The sequence below is a fragment of the Dendrobates tinctorius genome, unplaced genomic scaffold (genome assembly GCF_039654945.1).
Source record: "Dendrobates tinctorius isolate UK_male_01 unplaced genomic scaffold, ASM3965494v1 ptg000071l, whole genome shotgun sequence".
NCBI lineage: Eukaryota > Metazoa > Chordata > Amphibia > Anura > Dendrobatidae > Dendrobates > Dendrobates tinctorius.
The window spans coordinates 19,803,655-19,824,835 of NW_027361739.1; the positions used below are offsets into that span (position 1 = coordinate 19,803,655).

The 21,181-nt window shown below is 46.8% G+C and overlaps 1 long non-coding RNA gene across 1 annotated transcript in view; it reads right to left on the reverse strand.

The window, feature by feature from the left end:
- Positions 1-11,733, reverse strand: part of LOC141096127 (uncharacterized) — a 73,947-nt gene extending 62,214 nt beyond the window's left edge. Inside the window, exon 1 of the long non-coding RNA XR_012233596.1 lies at positions 11,647-11,733. This is a non-coding gene — a long non-coding RNA (uncharacterized lncRNA). The remainder of the gene's footprint in view (positions 1-11,646) is intronic.
- Between the last annotated feature and the right edge of the window lie 9,448 nt (positions 11,734-21,181).

The following is a 21,181-nucleotide window of genomic DNA, read 5'->3' on the forward strand; positions in this document are numbered from 1 at the left end:
CTTCATGAATGTGATGGCATTACTATTTTTCCTGCACAACTTGAAGTCAACTGACAAATGTGACCGTGTAGCCTTATAAAAAAAAATAAAACCACTAAAAACTTCACAATTTCATTAATATTAAAATCACCATGATTCATAACAATGATAAAAATTAAAAAGGCCATGATATCTACGATTATACAGGATAGTATCTCAGGATACATTGAAAAAAAATGCATTGGCACCCAAAAAAGTATGACAATGGGTGCCACACCACTCAATGAAGACTGTGCCCTAAGAAGTCCCTAGAATTATTCCCAGAATTACCACAGGATATCTAGTACAATGCATAGATTTCAAAAGGAACTAAATAGTAACACCCCAACAAGGCAATAGATAATTAATAATACAGCACAATGTTGCATAAAACAATCATCTGAGGTTGTTGTAGATCCATCCGGTCCAAAATCTTCCCCACTTGTTTCCCTCCAATATATTGGGGTTTATAAGGGGAACATATCTGTAGACACATCAATAGAGCAGATATGAAATATCAATTTCAAGTTCATAATGTAAATGCAATGATGAGTTTAGATGTGCCATACTAAAAAGGTGCTCAATTTAAACCCCAGAGGACAAGAAAAAACTTAGCTGGAAGAATGTTTGCGGCCGTAGCCTGGGAGCACATAGTCAAAGTAGAAAAAGAGAAAATAGCCAGCTCACCGATATTACGAGGTATACGGAACCCCGTTCTGCTGAGATGTGAACAATGTAGAAAAAGATGATTTCATTTTGCAGCTCCATGTGAATATTCAAAATTTATTCTATTCATATTAAAACATGCAAAACACTCTTGGACCGCTCTACAGTGAACAAAAGAACAAAGTGACGTGTTTCGATCGCCGCAACAATCTTTATTAAAGCTTGTATACCTCCACATAATACAATGCTTTAGGCTACTTTCACACATCAGGTTTTCGGCGTCAGGCGCGATCCGGCGTCGTGCCGGAACGCCGGATCCGGCAAATGTTTCGTAAAACCGGATGTGACGGATCCGGTTTTCTGCCGGATCCGTCTTTTTCTTGACAGACAAAACCGGATCCGTCTCATCCGGTTCATCCGTTTTTCAACGGATTACGCCGGATCCGGTTTTTAAAATTGACCCTTGTGGCCTTCCGAACGGGATTGGCTACTGGAAAACTATATATAGCATGTTCCTACAGCCCTTCTTTGACAGGTTGTAGAGGAGAAAGGGCAGGTTGGAGAGAAGAGCAAGTTACTGGCGAAGTTGGATGTTGTCATTGGAAATATTTTGAAGAATTTGGCGGATTTTATAGCGGAGGCGAATCGTTTGAGGGTGATTGTTCTGGAGGAGAGAGCGAGACAGCAGCGCATCAGGCATCGTAGACGACGTTTGTGGATCCACCCCATCACAGCCAAGAGAATGACGCGTGGGGTCTATTCTACACTCTGCATGGACCTTCGACGAAACCCGGATAAATTTTTTGGATATGTTAGGATGAAAATGGAGAATTTTGATTACTTGTTGGAGCGCATTGCACACCTCATAAGAAAAGCGGACACCTATTGCCGCTTCTCTGTTTCACCCGCAGAGCGTCTGATGGTGACTTTAAGGTAAGCCACATTTATTGGATATGCTCGCATCAGAGCACACTTTCACTGCAATCTTGTTGGTGGTAGTTTGTATCTCCAAGTGTTATAGGTCAGTTTTGGTATGTAATGCTGTGATTTAAAACTAATTTATTGTTTTTTAATTCCCCACAGATTTCTTGCAACTGGAGAATCCCTTTCGTCAATGCATTTCCATGACAGACTCGGGATTTCCACCATATCTGGAATTGTGAAGTACACATGCCGTGCACTGTGGGACTCCTTAGCTGAAGAGTTTTTACCAGAGCCCACAACAGAGAGGTGGATTGAAATTGCTGACAAGTTTCAACAGATATGTCAGTTTCCAAACTGCTTGGGCGCTGTGGACGGGAAACATATCCGCATTGTAAAGCCAGCTGGATCGGGATCGGAATATTTCAATTACAAGAAATATTTTTCAATTGTCCTCATGGCCATCGCTGACGCGGAATACAAATTTATTGCGGTTGATATTGGGGCCTATGGCCGCTCCAATGACTCTCAAGTTTTCAAACTGTCTGCCATGGGGCGTAAACTGTATGGAAACACCTTCCAGTTCCCACCACCTAGACCGCTGCCGCAAACATCTGGTCCACCTATGCCATTTGTCTGTGTAGGGGATGAAGCCTTCCAGCTGTCAGAACACCTTTTGAAACCGTACTCTAGCAGAGGATTGACAAGACCAAAACGCATTTTTAATTACCGCCTCACAAGAGCAAGAAGAATGGTTGAATGTACCTTTGGTATTTTGACAGCCAAATGGCGGGTCCTATTGACTGCGATCAACCTCAAGACAGAAACTGTGGACGAGGTGATCAAAGCGTGCGTGGTACTCCACAATTTTGTTATCTGCAAGGAACCCATTTTCATTGAGGACACCTCTGAAGAAACCACCTTGCAAGATTACCATGACATTACCACTAGAAGTTCTGTGACGGTTTCAGTAATGAGGGACAATTTTGCAATATACTTTATGTCACCTCAAGGCAGAGTACACTGGCAGGATGACAGAGTGTGAAAGATTTGTGCCCTAACCAAACTTGTGTACCTTCTGGACCAACAGTATATACCTTTGCCAACCAAAGTTGGCTATCTTGTCATGGTCTTACTATTTTTAGCTTTAGGCCACAGGTGTGTACCTGGTTGTGTTTTATGCAAAGTATTTCACCTTTTAACAAAAGTTGTGTACATTGTTAGGAAATCACCAACAATAAACACAACTTTTTAGGTGAAATACTTTGCTTCAAACACAACCAGGAACACAACTGTGGCAAAAAGCTAAAATTTACCCACAGTTATATACCTAGTTTTGAATACCATTTCACCTTTTAAATACCCTGTATTTAACCTTTTTCGCCGCAGAAAGAAATGACAGACAACCAGTGTAAAATAATTTAACTTTTATTGAAAAATGTTTTTTTTAGTAAACTTTTTTAAAATTTTAATAAACTTGTTTAATAAAGCTTTGAAACCATAAAACTGGTCATTTTTATTTAAATACACACATTATAAATCTGTGTAGTGTGTGGTGGAAATACTGCTGGAGGGGCTGCGGGACACTTCGACACTGGGAGTGTGGAGAGAGGACTGGGATCGTGGTGGGGAAGGAACAGTTAGAGGTGAAGGTGTGGAAAAAACTACAGAATGGGTGGACATGTGGGAAGCAGAAGAGGTGGTGGGTGGTGGAGTGGAGGGTTGGGCAGGGACTGTAGGAGCAGATGATGTTGATGGCAAGTTGTATGGGGAAGGAGTTTGGTACGGGGCAGGTTGCTGGAAGTGGGGAGATGTCTGGTACGGGGCAGGTTGCTGGAAGTGGGGAGATGTCTGGTACGGGGCAGGTTGCTGGAAGTGGGGAGATGTCTGGTACGGGGCAGGTTGCTGGAAGTGGGGAGATGTCTGGTACTGGGGAGGTTGCTGGTACTGGGGAGTTTGCAGGTACTGGGGAGGTTGCTGGTACTGGGGAGGTTGCTGGTACTGGGGAGGTTGCTGGTGCTGGGGAGGTTGCTGGTGCTGGGGAGGTTGCTGGTGCAGGGGAGGTTGCTGGTGCTGGGGAGGTGGATGGTGCTGGGGAGGTGGATGGTGCTGGGGAGGTGGATGGTATGTAATAGGAGGGGGAGGATGGAAAGTGGCTGGAGGGGGTGTAGATGTAATAGGAGGGGGAGGATGGAAAGTGGCTGGAGGGGGTGCAGGTGGAGGAACTACTGTGGTGGGAGGAGGAGGTTGGGAGGTAACTTGCTGGAGAGCAGCGTGGCATGAATGCATTACATGCATCTGCTGGGCAGGAGAGAGCGTTTCCATGCGCTCCACAACAGACCTGAAAAAGGTGTGGTTTGGCGAAGATCTTGCTTCTGAATGCATGGTTTGCAGAAGTGTCTTCACCTCCAGAATGCTGGAGTTGATCTGCTGATAGCCTGCGGAGATTTGCTCTGACAAGACTTTTAGACAGTTCTGGAAAGATGCATTCAGATGCAAGAACTCTGGCGCATAAGTCTTTTCCTGACCCCTCTGCCGCTGCCGCCCAGTACCCGCAGGTGTACTAGAGGTGGCAGGGGCAGAAGGGTGGGGTAAAGGGAAAGCGATCTCCTGACCAGCAGCTTCATGTAATGTAGGCGGCCACGATGCTCCTGTGCTGGTGGATGGGACAGATGGGTCGAATGTGTGGGAAGGCTGGGAAGGTGCAGATGTACCGGGGCGGTCGAAGTGTCCCTCGGTACCGGTCTCCTCAGGGATCGCCTCAGAAGGGTCCAATCGTGCAGGCTCCCGAGTGCTGCTCACCGTGCTGTGGAATAAAGAGAAAAAAAAACAATTAAAATACTGACATGGTATGGCCCTGGCTGAAAAAAAAAATTTACATCTAACATTTTTTTTCACATGTGGTGTGTAATATTTACCTTCTAGTGACCATTGTTTCCCGGAGGAACGACAGGGCTTCTGCGTACTTGTACTTGCTCCTGCGTCCTCCAGATCCACTCGGGGCCCGCATCTCTTTATTGAACTCCTTCTTGAAACGATCCCTCACAGACCGCCACCGATTCACAATTCTGTTCCCTGAAACGAGAAAGGACAAAGTGGTTAGTATACAACATCAGTGTTTCCCAAACTCCAGTCCTCATGGTCCCCAGGGGTCATGTTTTCAGGATTTCCATAGTAAATAGAAATCCTGAACACATGATCCGTGGGGACCACGAGGACTGGAGTTCGGGAAACACTGGTTTACATCAAGCAACCGGTACTGTATATACTTACGCTCTTTAATCTGGGCCCGAACATCGAGGTCCTCCCAGCGGCCCACAAGGAGCGAACAGATTTCCTCCCAGAGTCGTCGGGTAACGATAAGGTCAGCGTGGCGGCGGTCAGCCATATTCCAGAGCGGCTCCCTTTCTCTGACGAGATCGATGAGGTGGTCCACATCGAGTCCTCCATCCTCACCGTCAGAGTCGGGAGCACGCTGTGAAGGCTGTTAAAGAAAAAGACAAAAATAACATAATTAGCCTCCACAAAAGAAATGAAATAAAAAGTGCAAAAAAACAAAGCAAAAATATTTATACTTACACGCTGGTGACCGCCGCGTTGCTGTCGCCGACGACCCTGGGAGGCACTGCGAGGACCTCTTGGCCGAGCACCAGATTGGGAAGACTAGAGAAGAAAACAAAAAATGTTATGTCTTTGGATGTAGGCATTTGTTTGCTGTGTGTGGTCTGCAGAACATTGTTTTCTATGTGTTGTGTGTAGTGTGATGTTGTGTTTCTGCGTTTGATGCAAAAAACTTACCAATTGTGAGCCCACTCCAAGTGTCTGTCCACCCCTTCCTTCTTCTTCTGGGAGCTCCTCTTCATCTTGTGAATCCTGTTTTGAAATAAAAGGCAATGAATAGACATATATTACAGAGATGATGGATATTGGAAATAAAAACTTACCGTCAAACGCTGACGATGTGAGGGAGGGCTCCCAGAAGATGATGTGCTGTCTTCCTGGTGGCCACACTCCATGCCTGTGGGTGGTGTTCCACCTGCTGCCATTGCTGCTGTTGCTGCTGCTGCATCTATTGGGCGGCTGTTGAATAAAGAGAAACAAAGGGCCAATGAATATCTTGATATTCAATAGCCCTAGTTTGGAGGAATGGGGGATTTGATAATTACCGTCTCTCATCTGCTGCTGGCCTCCCCTCCTCAGCATGTTCCATTTGCTGCTCCATTTGGGGTGGTGGTGGTGCTGATGGTGCTGCAGTGGTCTCCTGCCTTCTCCTGCTGCGCTTGGTTGCTTTCTTGGGTGGCATGTTGGGTGTGGCTGTGGGTCCCACTGTCTTGCTTTTATATATGTCTTGTGGGCAGAGCTACTGAGCATGCTCAGACCCAAAAAACCGGATCCGGCCACCGGATCCGGCTTTCGCCGGATCAGGCGCATTGCGGCGCTCATAGGCTTTCATTGTGTGAAAAAGCCGGACGCGCCGGATCCGGCGAGTCCGGCTTTTACGACGGAGACAAAAAACGTTACAGTAGCCGTTTTTTCCAGACGCCGGATCGCGACACATTGCCGGATCCGGCGAAAACCGGATGAAACGCATGGCCATCCGGCGCGATCCGGCGCAAATGCAAGTCAATGGGGGGGAAACCGGATCCGGCATTGCATTTCGCCGGATCCGGTTTCTGTCAAAAGCGCCGGATCGCGCCTGACGGCGAAAACCTGATGTGTGAAAGAGGCCTTAAAGAAACCACAAATGAATCAATTGTTCAAGTCATGTCACATGACAATGTTAGGTCCTAAAAAGCAAACATATTATAAACAAACCAAAGTGAAAAAGGCAAAGTGAATTAAATGAACCAAAATGAAAAAGAGACGAAGTGAATTAAAAATGAGAAAGTACATAACACAATTTCTATTATTCCGAAGATATGAAACATGATCTCATTGCGTCTATTGAAAAAAATTGGGACTCTAGTAACCAGGTTATAGATCCAATAAGCCTCACGAGTGAGAAGGCAGCGCCTGATATCTCCAGCACAATGATCTATTAACTCGTTCTATCCCACACAACTGGAAATATGCAAAACTGTGAGAATTGTAGGAAACTAAATGTTTGGCAACTGATGAAATGTTGAGATTGGTATTGGTGACATTGGATATATCATACAAATGCTCTGAAATGCGTGTTTTTACATCACACATCCTGTCTTACATACAGCACAATCAATTTTATGAATTACAGTTCATAAATTTCTCTATTATAATTTATGCTATCATTACGATTGCTAAAGTATTTAGCTTTAATAATTTGTTTGCATGTTCTGCAAATTGTGGTGCTACATTTACCGTCTTAGTGACAGAGCCAATTTGGTACTTAATGACCAAGCCAATTTTTACAATTCTGACCACTGTCACTTTATGAGGTTATAACTCTGGAACACTTAAACATATCCTGGTGATTCTGATATTGTTTTTTCAGGACATATTGTACTTCATGTTAGTGATAAAATTTCTTCGCTATAACTTGCGTTTATTTATGAAAAAAAGAGGAAATTTGGCAAAAATTTTGCAGTTTTCAAACTTGTTCCCTTAAATCAGAAAGTGGTGTCACACAAAATAGTTAATAAATAACATTTCCCACATGTCTACTTTACATCAGCACAATTTTGGAAACAATTTTTTTTTTCTTAGGATGTTATAAGGGTTAAAAGTAGACCAGCGATTTCTCATTTTTCCAACAAAATTTACAAAACCATTTTTTTTAGGGACCACCTCATATTTGAAGTGAGTTTGGGGGGGTCAATATAACAGAAAATACCCAAAAGTGACACCATTCTAAATACTGCACACCCCTCAAGGTACGCAAAACCACATTCATTTGACAGAATCGGGGAAATTATGCAAATGACACTCGGCTCAAACTCTGTCAGGGTATGTTTCCATGTAGCGCATTGCTTGCGCTTTGGCGGAGCGGAAACCAGCTCTTCCCAAAGCGCCGCCCCCTTCTGTATGCGCAGTGATTCCGGATGTGCTGATTGAACACATCCGGAATCGCCGCAACATATCCATAGAGTAGGCTAGTTACCTTGGGTAAACAGACATGCTGCTGTCCAAAAAGACGCGCCGCATGTCCGGTTTAGTGGGCGTGTTACCCGCGTATTAGGATGCATAGTGGAGACGGGATTTCATAAAATCCCCTCCACTATGCTGTAACATCTGGACGCTGCGTTCAACCCGCAGCAAATCCTGATGCAATCTGCCACATGGAAACTCACCATCAGAGTTTCCGCTGAATGTCACTGCACTGCGTTCAGATTCCCTCGCATGAGAGAATCGCAGCACAAGAGCGGAGGAAACAGAGAAAGTAATTTCTCCATCTCCTCCATTGCTGGCGTCCACAGTAAACAGACTGCACACTGAAGACATCCAAGTGCAATATGATGCTATACACGCACCCATCAATTTTGTATGGGTGCAATAAATCCAGTTCTCAGATTCACTCGAAGCATGCTGCTATTGTTCTCTCATGTCAAATCGACATGAAGTAAAAACTGCACTGCCCCATAGTATGATATTGGTCGGAATGCTATGCGATAAAATATCGGATAGCATTCGGCGGTGTCATACAGCAGTGTGAGTGCACCCTTATAGAACCACGTCACCGCTTCTGCATTTTTCAGCCATTCTTGGTTTTTGCTTACAAATACTGAGGTAAAAAATTCACCAAATACTCAATGTGTGCACGTGGCCTTACAGTTGCTTCAGAGTCTTGAAGGCAGACATTGCTTCAGGATGTTAATTTACAAAAGAAATATGAGTGTAGAATAGTCATAAAACCTAACCCTCACTTTAGCCCAACTCTAACCCTAATGGAAAAATGGAAATACATTTTTTTTTTATTTTATTATTTTTACCTAACTAAGGGGGTGATAAAGGGGGGTTAGATTTACTTTTTTTTTTTTTGATCACTGTGATAGGGTCTATCAGAAAAATTTTGTTTGTTGCATGCGCCCGCCATTTTCTCCCGGAAGACAACAAAGAGGGAGAGTTGCAGGGACACCAGAGCTACCGGGGGGAGGGGGATCCCAGTTCTAGCTCCTCTGATGAGAGGAGAAATTAAATGGAAAATCAGATTTTTTTTTTGCAGTCGCCGTTATACTGTTAATAACGGCGATCGCAACACTGGGGTCGGTAAAAACCGACCCAAATCATGTTCTCTGGGGTCTCAGCTAACCCTGGAAGCCAAGACCCTGGAGAAATTCCGACTCTGGGGTGCGCTATACACTTATTTCTCAGCGGCGTCAAAAAGTTGAGGCATACTGCATTTTTCGGACTATAAGACGCACCGGACCATAAGACGCACCCCAAATTTTGGGGTGGAAAATAGGGAAAAAATATGTGTCAAATGGGGGTCCGTCTTACAGTCCGAATTCAGCTTATCAGCGAAGGGATCAGCACAGGTAGAGGAGTGGTCACAGGGGTCGTTCAGTGGTCCATGCTGGTGCGGTGGTGGTGCTCTGTGTTGCAGGGGTGCTCTCTGGGTTGACTGTGCTCAGTGGGGTGGGTGTGTTCTGTGGGGTGGGTGTGCTCTGGTCACAATATACTTACAAATCTTGTTGCGGCGACCCCGTGACGGTGGTCCCAATGCAGCCTCCCTGTGCTCTGTGGTGCAGTGGTGTCGGCGCTCTGTAGTGTGGCTGCAGCGGGGCTCTGTGCTGCGTGGGGGGCTCCGCCGGCATTTCGTTAAAGCCCGAAAGCCTCCCACTGCTCCGTTGCTGCGACACGGAGGCCTCCGGACAGATGGCCGCCAGGGGCCTCCGGAAAGGTGGCCGCTGCTCAGTTTCAGATCTCCGCAACGAGATCTTGTCCCGAGATCCCGTTGCAGAGATTTGAATTTGAGTATGCGCCGCTCCCGGCGGCCATCTTTGTGAAGACCACCGCGTTGCATCAACGGAGCTGCGGGGGGCTTTCGGGCTTTAACGAAATGCCGGCGGAGCCCCCCATGCAGCACAGAGCCCCGCTGCAGCCACACTAAAGAGCCCCGACACCACCACAGAGTACAGGGAGGCTACATTGGGACCGCCGCCACGGGAAAGCCGCAACAGGATTTGTAAGTATATTGCGACCATAAAATGCACCTTCATTTTCCCAAAAAAATTTTGTGGAAAAAAGTGCGCGTCTTATGGTCAGAAAAATACGGTAAGTACCCTTAACTGCCGCCGTTAAAAGGCTTTTGTAGACCTGATTATGCACACCATGCAACTTTAGGTCCAAGAATTAAATCCTGTACATATGTAAATTTTAAATTACACTTATTCGAATTAAGATAATCCACAAAGTCCGGTATGGCAGATACATTGTCCCTCCAAATGACAAGCGTATTGTCAATGTACCGCATTTTTCAGACTGTAAGATGCACTTTTTTCCCAAAATGGGGGAGAGTCTTATAGTTGGAATATACTTACAAATACTGTGGTGATGGCAGGAATCGTACGATTCTGCGGTGGTCCCGGTCCGAAGCTGCCAGGCGATGATCACACTGCCTCTTCCCAGGCTGGTGCGGCAGGTTCGGCGGTGGTGCTCTGTGGTGGTGGGGCTCCGCCAGCATCTTGTGAAAGACCAGAGACCAAGCATATCCATTGCTGCGATGCGGTGGCGCATGCTCAGACTGAGATTCCGGCGGAGCCCCCATGCACCACAGAGCACAGCCGAACCTGCCTGGAATGGGATTTCCTGCAGGCCAACGCACCTGCCACACCAGCCTGTGATAGAAGTCATATCGTCAGACCACCGAACACCCCCTGTGACTCCTCTCCACCAGCGCTGCTGATCCCCCTGGGTACTCTGAATTTTTTTTCCCTATTTTTCTTCTGAAAATTTGGGGTGCGTATTATGGTCCGATGCATCTTATAGTCCGAAAAATACGGTACCTGCCATACCAGACAATGTATGACACAAAACATAAGATAGAGAAAACAACTGATGAAATTCCCAGAAAGCAATGAACAGGCTCGCCAAGGAGGGTGAAAATGTGGCACCCTTCACCACACCCGTGCGTTAGTATTGCTGATCGAAGGAAAAGAAAATGTGAGTCAATAAAAAAAAAAAAAATGTAACTTAAGCTAATCTATGTATATTCAGATGACAAGATTTTCTGTGACAAAACATTAAGAATATCCTTCAAATCCTTAATATAACCAGGAATCCTGTGGACCAATGGCTGCAATACTGAATCAAGCCACGTACAAAAGGTGTTCATTGGCAGAATCTACTACTGAGACAACTGGTCTCATAGGGGAAATACCCTTTTGTTTGTGGATTTTGGGTAATCCATGTAATATTGGAAGAATTGGATGTTGAACCTCAATGAAATTAGCCTGTTTCTTTTTATAGCATTCCCAACATTAAAGTCCAATCAAGTTAATCAGTCCAAAAGCATTTTGCATGTCTTAATATGAATTGCATAAATTTCAAATTTTGACAAGGAGCCGGAGCATCAAATCTTCTTTTTCTAGCACATCGTCAAAACCATGACATGCATCTGTTCATATGGTAATGATACGGACATCACTTCCGCCAACATGTGTCATCTAAATACATTTGGCCACGACGGTGATGTTGGCTTCATGACTGTGTTTAAAACCTTTCAGCATGGCATATCGATACTCATCATTACATTTACATGGAAAGTTGAAAAAAAATATTTTTTGTAGTACTTTTCTTTATTTAAAAAATGCTGCAACCAGATAAAGTCAATAAAGAAATATTAACATTACAAATAATGCTTTTTTGTTTGCAGTGTATTTCTATTTGGAGCATTTTTAGTGTGTCCTTTAATTTTTTTCCAAATATAACATGTCAAACATTTATTTCTGCTATTTTCTACTATTTTCACATGGGCTTCTCATTGGGATATGAGAAAAGCCAAAAAATAGAATTCTGCTTGTGGCTTGTGGATCAAACACTACAAACACTGGATCAAAGACTGCACTCTTAAGCTGAAACAAATGGCATGTGTGTTTCCATATCCAATGCAGTAAGTAAACGTACCATGACAGCATCAAAGTAATCTTCTGTCAAAACAAGTAAAGCTTCATTCCTTGAACTTCCAGCGCATATCAGAATATTTCTGATTTTTTCATACCAAGCTACCATGTAAAGACCAAAAGGTTTGATCAATGTATAGAAATACATTAAAAGGCATATATACCTACAATGACAATTTCAGAAAAAAAAGCACAGTATCTGCATGACTATTCTTAGCATATAGTACAAGCCACATTAACCTGGATTTTTGCATTGTCATTGAAAACATTGGGAGACACAGGACAGTGGGTATACACCCTGCCAATAGGACGCTTGACACTATGTGAAAAAAAGTCTTGTTCTCCCTGGTGGGCTATACTCTTTCCTCAGACACTAACTAGTAAGAATTCCATAACAGAAAAAAAAAACTAAAAATAAATATCATCTGTAGCTGGGGAAGAAAAAAATATACTGTAGGCCATGAGCAACAGAACTGACACATAGAAAAGGAACAGCGAGGGATGGTAGCTCTGTCCCCCAATACATTCAACAGGATTATATTGTAAGTACAAGAAAACAATTGTCTTGTTTATAGCATTGGGTGACACAGGAGAGTGGGACATCGCATTACCAATGGGTGGCAAAAAAAATAACAGCTGGCCAGTTGGACTGCCAAGTAGACCGCAGTCTACAATATCTGGCGTCCCAAACAAAGAACAGCAGAAGCTATGGAATGGATCTTATATAATATGAAAAGAGACCCAGGTGGTAGCATTGTAGACTTGAGAAAAACAGTGACAGCTCCCTCTACACGGGCAGTCAGGGAGCTCTGACTGCCCGTGTTAAAGGAGCGGTTAGTCAAAAAGGCAGAGAATTTCCGTGGGCCTTGTAGGCTTCTACAACTGTCACCTGTCCAATTTGCCAATGGTTGTCTTGGAGGCTGACAGGCTTTTGGAACATCAGGGAACACAAATAGAATCGGAATGCGCAAAGACTTCTTTAACAAAATGATATGCCCTAATCAGATTTAGACGAAGGAAAGAACCTCCCGGAGATAAACTGAAAATGGGCAAAAGTAAGGGAGGACTAATTGTCTTTAATTATGTAGAAAGCAGAAATCCCTTGTAGAAGAAAGGGTGGCCAGGGTGCAAGACCATTTTGTCGTGATGTAAAAAGAGCAAGGGATTCCTGGAAAAATGGGAAGTGAATGCAGACACCTTGCAGAGGTTATAGTCACCAGAAATGTCACTTTCCACTAAATTAACTCCTAATGCGCACAAAGAATAAGTTAAAGTCCCAAGGTTCCACTGAATGCCTATAAGAAAAGGCATAATGAGCCACCCCTCGAAGCAAGGTCTTAACATGTTTATGTAAACCAGAATACATTGGAGTATGGAAAGAGCAAACCCTGGGTATGGAGAAAACCATTTAATGGAAATCACTCTGTTCACACCAGCGAAAGCAAGACCTCTAGGTCCGTTGTAAACTTTCCCACATTGCAGCTTTCAAACCTTCACTTTTGTTTCAACAAAAGAGTAACACAAAGTCAGACAGAAACTCAGCTTTCAGAACCTTGGCTTCAGCACCAAAGCAGTTAAAGCTGAGGTAAACTGGGATGGAATACAGGACCTTGTGAAAAGTCAGGATGAGGAGGGAGGAATAACGGAGAATCTATGAGGAGTAATGGCAGGGATGTGACTACCGCGGTTGCAGATGCCACGTTGCATGGAGTGCTTAGGGGCCCGATCGCGGAGCTGCAGCCGCTCATAGGCTGTGCAGCTCCGTGCTGTGATTGGCTACCAGGCTGCAATTGGCCTGACGCGATGGCTGCTCTGTGCGCACAGGAACTGTGAAGAAGTCACAGGAGGGGAGGAGTCAGGGGTCACATGATCAGGAGCCTCCGTGTATGCAGGACTCTGCTGTGCTGATTGTCATGGTGCTGGATGAGGGTAAATTTATGTGTGGGGTCAGGAGGGGTTTACAGGGTGGATATAGCAGAGCTGTGTATGTACGAAGTGTACGGAGCGGAGACGCGCGTACGAGGTGTACGGAGCGGAGACGCGTGTACGAGGTGTACGGAGCGGAGACGCGTGTACGAGGTGTACGGAGCGGAGACGCGTGTACGAGGTGTGCGGAGCGGAGACGCGTGTACGAGGAGTGCGGAGCCACGCGTGTACAAGGTGTGCGGAGCGGAGATGTGCGTGTATTTTGGCATGGGGGGCCCCATTTGAAAGTTTGCACCGGGGCCCATAACTTTATAGTTGCGCCACTGAGTAATGCAGAATTTACGGAGGGGTAATGGGAGAATCTGCGACCAGTTGGATGAGGCTGAACTGTCCTGCTTGGTGAGGCCAGACTGGAGTTATCAGGATCATCGAATGCTTTCCTTCTTGAGACGCTTGATAGCGCAAAGAAGTAATAGTAGACGAGGGAAGAGACAATGCAGAGAACTCTGTCCATGTAGTGATCAGCGCTGACACTGCAAAAGCCCTCAGGTCTAGGAACCTGATAATAAAGGTTGGAACCTTGTGATTAGGACAGGACAAGAAGTGGTCCATGTCGAGAGAGTTCCAAGAAAGGCAAAGCTGGCTTAAGAGCTCTGAGAAGAGAACCTACTCTCCAAGATCTAGAGTTTCTGGGCTGAGAAATTCAACAGCCCCATTTTCATGCCTTGAATGAGAAGCCCAGATAAAGCTGGAATGTGGAGCTCTAGCTGTGGGGCTCCTGGTGCACCCATGATGGTTCAGAAAGGCCACTGCAGTTGAGTTGTCTATCTGCACTTAAAGTGAGTGGTCCCTGAGGAGGAGGGACCTGTGAGCAAAAGCCAGAAAGATGGATCTCAGTTAAAGCAGAGACCCAGAGTGGTGTGAAGGTTTAAAACCGCTACCTAGCCCAAGAGACAGGCATCAGTCGTCACCATTTGCCATTGAAGGGGAAAGAAAGCAGAGCAGGGGCTGAACATAGGGGGAGGAGTAGGGGACGGGACAGAGTCAGCTCTAGTACAGGCTTGGATAAACCTGGCCACCCACCTATTGTTTGCTAGGTCACAGTTGAATAAGGCTGCCAGGGCTGAGACATGTACTTTGAGGGTACTAAAAGCTAACCCCAACTCTAAACCTTTCTGCAGAAATTCCAATATTGCCACTATTGGGACTTCCCCTTCCCGTATTGGGCCTGAGGTAGATAAGAATTTTTTCCACATTCTACCATAAAATTTTTGTAGTCACTGGTTTTCTGCTACTGAGTAAGGTGGATATTAACCCCGCTGAGAATCCCTTCTTTCAAGTAGTGACCTTTCAAATTCCAGGCCGCCAAATGCAGCCCGGACTTCTGACGGTGACTGAAGGGACCCTGTGTTAGGAGGTCGTGGTCCTCCGGGAGCACCCATGGGTCCATCACTGACATCACTCTCAGCCAGTAGAACCACAGTCTTTTCGGCCAAAAGGGAGCTATCATAATCACTCTGTCTCTGTCCTCCCTGATCTTCCTCAGAACTGCTGGAATGAGGCATATTGGAGGGAAGGCGTACAGGAGACCTGATGTCCACTCTATCCTGAAGGCGTCCACTGCCAATGGCCTGTCTGCAGAATTTTTGGAACCTTCCTGTTGGTTTTTGAGGCGAAGAGATCTATGTTGGGTTTCCCCCACATATGCAAAATCCGTTGAAAAATGGACTCTTTTAGGCACCATTCTCCTTGCCTCAAGTGGTTTCTGCTCAGAAAGTCTGCTGTGACGTCCGTCCGCGGATCTGGACTGCAGTAGGGACAGCACCCCGAGAAACCCCTATACAGGGATCTGGAATTGTAGCAAGGCCCAGGGGGTGGCTGTCTGGTGGAGCAGTGCGCCAGAGCAGGACGGTCGCCAATAGGGAACAAGGCGGTGAACCAAAAACGTAGTCAGAAACCGGGAGAGCAGCGGAGGTACAGAAACGGCAGGCAGTGGCAGAGTCGACAGTCCAGGCCAAGGTCACAAAACGAGAGAGCGGCAAGGAACAAAAACGGCAGGCAGTAGCAGAGTCGAATATCCAGGCCAAGGTCACAAACCGGGAGGGCGGCAAGGTACAAAAACGGCAGGTAGTAGCAGAGTCGAATATCCAGGCCAAGGTCACACACCGGGAGGGCGGCAAGGTACAAAAATGGCAGGCAGTAGCAGAGTCGAATATCCAGGCCAAGGTCACAAACCGGGAGAATGGCAGAGGTCCAAAATCGTCAGGCAGTAGAGGGGTCAGAAATCCAGGCTGAGGTCAGAGTCAAACAATAGCAAATCACACAGTAGCACATAGGGGAACCAAGAATATATCCGGCGGCTTGCAAGACAAGTCCCAAGGTATTTGAGGGATCAGGTCATCACTCACAGGCTCCCGGACTGATGATGTCATCAGGACCGCCCCCAGGACCAGGTCAGATGGTGATGCACCAACCCCTTCATGATTGACAGAGGAGCGGAGCCTGCGTCCATCAGATGCCAGTGCAGGAGCCCCTTCTCTGTCGCCATCACTCGGGGCCGAACCACGGCGCCTCCTAGTGGCCGAGGCCGGGACAGCAGGTCCCGAGTCTGACGGTGATGTGACAGTCCGGCGCCTCCTAGTGGTCGAGGCCGGGACAGCAGGCCCCAAGTCTGACGGCGACGTGACCGTCCGGCGCCTCCTAGTGGCCGAGGCAGCAGGCCCCGAGTCTGAAGGCGACGTGACCGTCCGGCGCCTCCTAGTGGCCGAGGCCGGGACAGCAGGCCCCGAGTCTGACGGCGACGTGACCGTCCGGCGCCTCCTAGTGGCCGAGGCAGCAGGCCCCGAGTCTGAAGGCGACGTGACCATCCGGCGCCTCCTAGTGGCCGAGGCCGGGACAGCAGGCCCCGAATCTGACGGCAACGTGACATCTGCCCTCAGATTGTCCACGCCTCGGATATGCAGGGCCGATAATGAGAGGAACTGGTGTTCTGCCAGTCATGATCCTTTTTGCTATTTGCATCAAGGACTGAGAACGGGTGCCCCCCCTGGTGGTTCACATATGCTACCGCCGTTCGGTTTTCTGATAGGACTCTCACATGGTGTCCTCTTAGGTGTGTCTACAATCCTTTCAGTGCCCTTTCGATTGCTAGCAGTTCCCAATCGTTTGAGGATAGATATCTTTCCTCCTGGGCCCAGGGATCCTGGAGCCATAGTGTGTCTAGGTGGGCTCCCCACCCCCAAGGACTGGCATCCGTTGTGACTACCTTGGAGGCTGTGTACGTCCAGGGTACTCCTCTCTGAGAGGACTCTATCTGTAACCACCACCTGAGTGACTGGAGTACAGGGTCCGGAAGGGTGAGCTTCTGCTCTAACTGCCCCTGAAGCCTCAGGTCGTTTTGTAGCACACACCACTCAAGTTCTCGTGTGGAACTGGGCCCATTTCACTGGCGGTATGCAGGAGTTTAGGGACCCCAACACTGACGTGGCCCTTCTCAGAGTCATTTCTGGTTTTTTTAATGTTGTCGCGATTACATTTTTGATCTTTTCTTCTTTCTCCTCTAGGAGGCGACACTCCTGCACTACTGAGTCCATAGTTAATCCCTAAAAGGTTTGGATCATTACTGGTTCCAGTCTGGATTTTTTGAGGTTCAGCTGCCATCCCAGCATCTGCAGTGTCTCCATCACTACTTTGACTTGTTCTTGACAGTGAGAGAAATTTTTTACCACTATCAAGAAGTCGTCCAGATATGGTATCACCAGAGTATCTTTTCCCTGAGATGTGCTGTGACCTCTGCAATTATTTTGTGAACACTCGGGGGGCTATTGCTACTCCAAAGGGCAGAGCCTTGTACTGAAAGTGACGCCATTGAGACCTCATCTGAAATGCCACCCTGAGGTATTTGCGATCTTGATGCCGAATCGGGACATGATAGTAAGCATCCTTGAGGTCCAGGACTGCCATGTAGCACTGAGGAAAGAGGAGCTTCACCGCCGATCTTAATGTTTCCATCTTGAATGATGGGACTATCAGATATTTGTTGAGGCCTTTTAGATTTATAATTGTCCTCCAGGAATTGTCTGGTTTCTTTATGAGAAATAGGGGGAATAAAACCCTTTCTTTCCTCTACTGGGACTTCTTCTAGGACATGTTTGTCTAGAAGCGAGATTACTTCCCCTTCCAGACTGTCTTGCTTTTCTTGAGAGGACTGAACTGGAGTTTGCATGTATCTTCGTGGTGGCCAGTGGTGGAATCTTAACTCCAGACCTGACCCCACAATTTGTCGGATCCAGGTGCTGGATGAGATCCTCTCCCAGGCTGGGAGGAAGTGAGAGAGCCTTCCCACCACCTGAGAAGGACCGTCAATGGGAGGGTTTTTTGGTGTCTTTGGAGGGCTTGCCGAAGTAGAAGCCTCTCCCACCTCTGGATCGCTTGTCAGAGTGGTTTCTGTCTCGATCCCTGTACTGCTGTTTTCTGAATTTTTGGCCCTTCTGAAAGGAGCGCCAAAAGGCCTGAAATGGCTGTTTTGGGAAATTTTTCTTTTTGTCACCGGCCTTCTCCAACACGTCATACAATGCTGGTCCAAACAGGAAATTTCCCTCACATGGCAGAGAGCAGACTTTCATCTTTGCCTGTGTGTCCCCCGGCCAGCATTTGAGTCATACTGCACGGCGTTCCACATTAGTTAAGGCTGCTGATTTTGCTGCTAGCCTAGCTGAATCTGCTGACACCTCAGCGAGAAAGACTGCCGCTGCTCTGATGGCCGGTATTGCTTCCAGAATAGACTTCCTGAGGACTTCTTGCTCTAGCTGATCCTCCAGGTTATCAACCCATAGTTTTAGGGATATAACCAAGTGGCTGCGATGCGGCCCTTAGTGCCCCAGCCAAGGCCTCCCAGGCTGTTTTAAAACAATTGTCTGTCTTTCTGTCCAGAGGTTCTTTTAGGGAACCTAAATCCTCAAAGGGTAGGGAGATTTTCTGGTGACTTTTGACATCGCTACATCAGTCTTTGGAGCTCTATCCCAGGATGAGGATTCCTCTTCATCAAAGGGGTACCTCCTTTTTAGGGAATTGATTATCTGGGACTTCTTCTCTGGTTTTTCCCATTCCCTTTTTATGAGTCCTTCCAGCTGTTCGTCAATAGGGAAGGCTCTACGTTTTTCCCTTTTTTTTTTGTAACTAAACACCCAGTGATCCCACCTATCGGCCGCTTGCGCATGCGCGCTGTCATGCCTCTGATAATCAGTGCATGCTCCTTATGCCAGTTTGCAAATCGTGTCTGCGCGCACCCTGGCTGTATCCGGTGCGTGCACACTGCTATATGGCCGTACCGCGCTCTAACTCCTGTGCGCGCTCTCTAGGCTGCTGCCTCCCGGGTGTCACAGCTTCTACTTCCGGCCAAAAAGACAAGAGAGAAAGACTAGGCTAATAATGGTATGCACATCCATATATAAAAAATGCAAAAACCTTTATTTCACAATGGCCTTTCCCACCTTCCTCCTTATCCCCACTGAGACTTTGCTGCCCCTGTCCAGGTCTGGCTATTCCCCTGGAGATCATGGTTTGACTGCACATTCTGTGCTTCTCAGCTATTACGTATTTTCATACAGGTCTTTTCCTGCATTGGTGATTTCCTTGAGGCCATGTGCACACTTGAGGCTAGATAGAATTTATCTCTTGATATTTAATATACATCAATTTCATTATGCTTGCATGATTATTAAGCTTATATTGTACAATCATATTCTGGCAATTTATTGTTGCATTATGCTTTGCTTGTATTGCTGGACAGGGATTCCTTTATTGCCCATTATGGGTGGGATAAAGTGTCCGTGGGGCATTTTGGAGGTGTTGGGTTATTGCTTCATGTATGTATTTTAAATGTTTTTAATCTTATTCATGTCCATTGTGAAATAAAGGTTTTTGTACTTTTTATACATGGGTGTGCATACAATTATTAGCCTAGTCTCTCTCTCTTGTCTTTTTGGTCTCATTGTTCACAGGCTAGGTATTGCACTCCACTAGATATTGCGGTTTGACAATAGTGCACCCTCCTATATATACATTGAGCTTCTACTTCCGGGGCACGCCTCATCTACTTCCGATGCGCATTCCCCGCTTACAGATGACCGGTACGCGCCATAGGTTCCCCGGGAGTACACGCCGCTGCGTGCGCCCGGATTCTACTACTGGAGCGCGCCCCGCCTGCCCCTCCGGTGCGCGCTCTCAGCCCCGACAGCTGCCCGCATTCGGGTGTCCCCATTAGCTGCGCGTACCCGGCTCTTCCCTTCCGGTGCACGTTCAGGTCACTGCAGCGTTCCCTGCTGCTATCAGCCATGACACCAGCTGCTGCCCTCATACCTGCGGCCCCCATGGACCAGGTTATCCGCGGAAGCCTCTGCGCGGTTCTGGATGTTTGCAGGTACTTTTCTCCGAGGAGTCTTTCATCTGCCCAGACACCGATGTGTCTCACGGGCTGCATGGCCACTATGTGTCAACAGGGAGGGGAATAAAAATGTGATCTCCGTGGACTTCTATGGGCATGTCGGCATCAGGGAGGGTACACGAACCGTGGTCTCCAAGGCTTCAAACTTCACCTGGGCATCTGCCTCACGGGCTGTGGCCATGCACTCGCTCAGGGGGCATAGGAATATATGGCCCCCGAGGCGACTACCGGTACATGGTGACGGGTGTAGCAGACCGGTGCCTGCCAGTAACCACTCAACCCAGGCCTCCTCTTCTTTCATTTTCCTTCCAGAATCTTCAAGAAGTTTTCATCTTGAGGGTTCCCATTCGAGGATAGGAAACCAACTGATGCGGAGAGAGGAGCCGCCGCTTTTATCTTGAAGGTTTCCTGTCCTTGTTGGGCGGATCCCCTCTCTCGTGGTGCCGTCATGTATCATGGAAAAAAACTAATACCATCCTGCCCAGAACCCTCATACAAAAACCGATGGAGCACAAGGTTGCCATCCAGAATAGAGACACTCTGTCATGGAGAAGGGTGAGCTTCTTTGGTGGAAAAAACCTGATTTACCGGGATGTCAAAAAATAAGCATCAGAGATGACTTGTCTGCTGATGATCCAACCAAACAGGAATCCAAGGTAATTTGGAGACTAAACAGATTCTTCTCCCTGGACAAGGGGCACTCTCCAAAAGATTATCTAGATAAGGGATGACTGCTACCTTATTGAAGACACTGGTGCTGCCAGTATGAAGGGCAGTATGACAAACTGGAAATGAAGAGAACTAAAACAGAAATTAAGAAACTGCTGATTGGAGCCTGTGACGGCTATATGAATATAAGTATCGCCTGGGTCTACTGACGAGAGGGATTCTTCTAGCCAAAGTGATGTCACCACAAGCGCAAAAATACGAACCTTGAGAGAAGACAAATGAAAAAAACCTGTTTGGGGGCAATCTTGCAGCTGAGAGATACCATCTCCATAATCCAGGCATCGTCCATGTGAGCCATCCAGATCTCCATAAAGGAGAGAAGAAATCATCCGAGAAGGTGATACGAATGGGGGAAGACCTATTCCTTACTTATAAGATTACTTATGACATGGGTCAAAGACCTGACCCCTTCAATCTGGGCTGGGTTACTGAAGTAATT